This window comes from Elephantulus edwardii, unplaced genomic scaffold (assembly GCF_000299155.1).
Source record: "Elephantulus edwardii isolate Elephantulus edwardi_28Jun2011 unplaced genomic scaffold, EleEdw1.0 scaffold00037, whole genome shotgun sequence".
NCBI classification, from domain to species: Eukaryota; Metazoa; Chordata; class Mammalia; order Macroscelidea; family Macroscelididae; genus Elephantulus; species Elephantulus edwardii.
In genome coordinates, this window is record NW_006399787.1 from 2249015 (window position 1) to 2253631 (window position 4617).

General features: G+C 41.0%; 1 protein-coding gene across 1 annotated transcript in view; it reads left to right on the forward strand.

Moving 5' to 3' along the window:
* CEP128 (centrosomal protein 128kDa) overlaps positions 1 to 4617 on the forward strand; it is a 597902-nt gene that overhangs the window by 85435 nt on the left and 507850 nt on the right. The window lies entirely within an intron of this gene.

Consider the following 4617-nt stretch of genomic DNA (forward strand, 5'->3'; position numbering starts at 1 on the left):
TCTGTCTCTCTGCCAGACTGATTAAAATTGGTATTTTTTTCATATCTTTGTTAATAAATAGTAGTTGGTATCTTTCCATATATTCATTGATTGGCAGTTTATATCTGTAGTTAAAGGAGTTTATTTTGTGGTTTTCCTTAGGAGTTTTTTTTTTAAATAGAAGCAGAAAGAACTGTCTCAGTGTCATTTTTCTCTAGTTTGTTTTTTGCCTCTGATTTAATGCCATTTTTTGTTCTATTTCCAGTTTGTTTGGATGTCTATATGGTTTCTGTATATCTATTCCTTATCAATTATCTTGTTATTTGATACTTCACATTTATGACAGTAGTAAAATATCTCCTATCCAATTATTTGTTACCTTAATGAAGTCTGTCTGTGAGGAATGAACACTGAGGTGCTAGGCCAGATGAACTCTGGCTGAGATGTCTAAGATCAGCTAGGCTGGCAATGATTTTCTCTTGTTTGACAGTTTTATAATGATGAAATTGAAGTGTACCTTAGTCATCTCGTCCTCCTATAACAGATACCACAAATGGATGGCTTCAACAAGCAGAAGTTTATGTTTTCATGGTGTAGGAGACTAAAAGTTTGACATCATGTTGCTGACTTTTGGGAAACCCTCTGTGTCACCTAGTTTGAGGAGTTTTCCAGTATGGCAGTCTCAACCCAAAGGACTTCCTCTATCCCTTGCTCTTTGTTGCTATTACTGAGATTTCTTTTTTCTCCTCTTCCTTCTCCTCTTCTCTGTTGTAAAACAAAGGTGAGTAAACACACACACACTATGGGAGTTCTCCTTTTTTGAAATTAATGACCCAGGGAATGTGGTTGTATGCCATCCTACCTCCCTTACATTTGATTGATCACATCATGAGGAATGATTACATCATTGCATATTTATCTCTTATCTGGCTTTGTTAATATCATAGAGATTAGGCTTTATATTGTTGTCATGTGCTGTCAAGTCAAAACTGACTCCTAGTTGACCCTCCAGTGTCCTATTGGTAAGGACTTGAGCTGTCAACCCAGAGGCTTCTGGTCAAATCTGCCTTCTGCTCCGCGGGAGAAAGATGAGCAGTCAATTTTTGTGAAACTTATATCCTCTAAAAAGCCACTGAAGAGTTGGTTATGAGTTGGTCCAGATGCAGGGACACACAAAAACCACTTAAACCACGTAGGAGAAGGTTCCCCAACATTCTCCTGAGGAGCAGCTGGTGGGCTTGATCATTCAGTTTAATTTGCTCACACTAGGCGACCAGAGCTCCTAGAATTCATAGTAGGTAGGATTGTTGTGGTTGTTATGTGCTGTTGAGCCGACTATGACTCATAGCGACCCTATGCACAATAGCTCTGATCTTGCTCTATCTTGAGCTAATTTCACTATCTCTCACACACCTGCCCTCATTATCCCTATTATTGTGTCAGTCCATCTCATCTGGGATCTTCCGCTTCTGTGCTGTCTTCCACTCTTATAAACATGATGTTCTTTTCCAAAGATTGGTCCCTCTTGGCAATATGCCCAAAGTGTGTGAGCTGGACTCTCAAAATCCTTACCTCCAAAGAGCAGCGTGATTTCACCCTCTCCAGGACAGACCTGTTTGTTCTCTCGGAGGTCCATGGTATGCTTAGTACTCTTCCCCAGCACCACAACTCAAAGGCATCAATTCTTCCGTCACCCTTGCTCATTTTTCAGCTCTCTGATGCCTAGCAAGTAATTATAAAGCCCATGACCTGTATCAGGCACACCTTAGTCTCTAGACTGACATCCTGTATGGTATTATATGTAATATTAAGTATTATGGCCTAGCTAAGTTGGCATATTTTTGAGGGATACAGTGAAGTCTGTGAAAGGAAGCTCAATGACGTGGCCATCCTTCATTTTGTGATCTCATGAGTCGTTCTTCATTTTTACATACTGCCAATTTTCACATAATGACCTATTCTTTGAAAGCTAATCCCGTCAGGAGTGTGTATTTCTTGATATCGATCTGTTTTTCTAGCCCTATACTGATATTATTCTGTCTCAATTACTGTAGCATTATAAATTATCCTTGGTTAATGATCATGAAAATTTCATTTCAAGTCCCATAGACAATCCTGCTGGCATTGAGATTACAATTGTTTTATATTACAGCAGAGATTGATTTGAAGAGAAGAATGTTCCACTGTTCTTCAGTAATGTTTTTATAATTTCCTATGTAAACGAGTTTGCCTGTCTTGCATTGGACTAATTTCTAGGTGCTTTATGCTTTTTCCTTGCTTTTGTAAACGGGATATTTTATTTTATGAACATATCTAATTGGTTATTTTTGGTATGAGTACTATAGCTTTTACTGTGACTTTTCTGTCAGTCTTGTCCAATGCTTTTATTAGTTCTTAATTTTACCAGTAGCTTTACTTGTATGCTTTATGTAGATGAATATATCATTCCAACTGTAGGTAGTTTAGCCTTTCTTTTATGTTTTTTTGAGGAGTCTGATTTCATTGGCTGGAACTTCCATTGTTGTTGTTGTTGTTGTTGTTATGTGCCGTCGAGTCGCTTGCGACTCAAAGAGACCCTATGTACAACAGCCCTAAACTCCGCTCTGTCCTGTGCCAATCGCACCGTCTCTGACATCTATGACACTCCCATCCCAATTACCTCAGTCACTGAATCAATTCACCTCATAGAGGGCCTTCCTCTCCTGCGCCGTCCCTCTTCCCTCCCAAGCATGATGTCCCTCTCCAAGGACCGGTTTCTCCTCACAACATGTCCAAAGTATGTTAGACGGAGCCTCAGAACCCTTGCCTCCAAGGAGCCTCCCGGTTTAACCCTTTCCAGGACAAATCTGTTTGTTTTCCTAGCAGTCCGTGGTATTCTCAATACTCTTCTCCAGCACCACAGCTCAAAGGCATCAATTCTCCTTCTATCCTCCTTGGTCATTGTCCAACTCTCTGATGCATAACAAGTGATTGCGAAGACCATAGCCTGTATCAGACGCACTTTAGTCTTCAGAGAGACACCATTGCTCTTCAGTACTTTGGAGAGGTCCCTAACAGCAGACTTTCCCATGGCAATGCGCCTTTTTATTTCCTGGCTGCTGGTGCCAAGACTGTTGACTACAGAGCCAAGCAAACTAAAGCTATGCACAATCTCAATCTCTTCACCATCCATCCTGATCCTGCCAATTGGTCCAGTGGTAAGAATCTTTGTTTCCTTGACATTGAGCCTCAATCCATATTGTAGGCTGCAGTCCTTGACACTCTGCAGCAGGCGCTTCAGGTCCTCTTCAGTTTCAGCAAGCAGGGTTATGTCATCCACATAACGCAGGTTGTTGATAAATCGTCCACCAATCTTGACCCCACATTTCTCCTCATAGAGCCCAGCCTCCTGGATAATATGTTCTGCATATAGGTTGAAAACGTATGGAGATAGGATGCATCCCTGGGGTCCTTCCATTACAATACTGAATATTCGCAATGATATCAAGAATCTTTGACTAATTCCTGTTGGTAGGTGCCATCAAGTTGGTTCTGACTCACAGAATCTATACACAACAGGACAAAACCGTGCCCAAACCTATGCCATACTCAGAATTACTGTGCCACTTGACCTTGTTGAGGGTCTTCCTCTCTTTTGCTTATTCTCTACTTTTACCAGTCCTGCTGTCCTCTCCAGGAAGTGTCCCTTTCTTATAACCAGACTATGTGCTGTTTAGCGTCTATGGAGCATTCTGTCCACATTTCATCCAAGACAAATCTGTTTGTTCTTTTGAAAGTCCATGATATATTTACTATTCATTGCCAGCTCCACAAATTACAGAGGTCAGGTTTTCTCGAGTCTTCCTTTTGTCACGTGCATGTGAAGCAGTTAAAACATCATGGCTTTGAGCAGGCTCGTCTTAGTCTCTAAAATGACATCTGCTCTTGAGCATTTTGAAGAGGTGCTCCGGCAGCAGATTTGTTTAGAGCACTTTGATTTCTTGACTGCTGCTACAAAGGGTCCTGATTGTGGATTCAAGTAAAAGGAAATCCTTGAAAATGTCAGTCTTATCTCCATTTATTAAAATATACATTTTTCCAGTTGTGAAGGTTATTGTTTTCTTTATATTGAGAGTCCATGTTGAAGGATTGGAACTTTATCATTAAGTGCTTTAAGTCTTTCATGTTTTGCAAACAAGGTTGTGTCATCTGTATATCATCCATCACTTCAGAAATAGATGACCAGTCCTGCTTTAGTCTGGAAGCACTGGAACCTGTCCAACCTGGGTGACCCTGTGGCATTTGAAATCCTGTGGGCTTAGCTTCTTGCACCAAGCAACACATAGGCCACCCCAGGAGGACAAAATGACCGAAGAGTATTACAATTATTGTAGTTTATAAGCTTTCTTCTAACTTGTTGTTGTTGTTGATTGCCTTCACGTCGAGCACAACTCTCAGCGTCCCTATGAACAAAAGGCCTGAAGCTCCTCTACAACTGTCGACATTTATCAAAGTTCATAAGAGTCTCCAGAGGCATGTTGTTTAGGAAATGGATGCCACTCCTGCTTCCAACTGTTGTTGTGTTGTTATGTGCCGTCGAGTCGTTTCCCACTCATAGCAACTCTATGCACAACAGCCCTAAACCCTGCTCTATCCTGC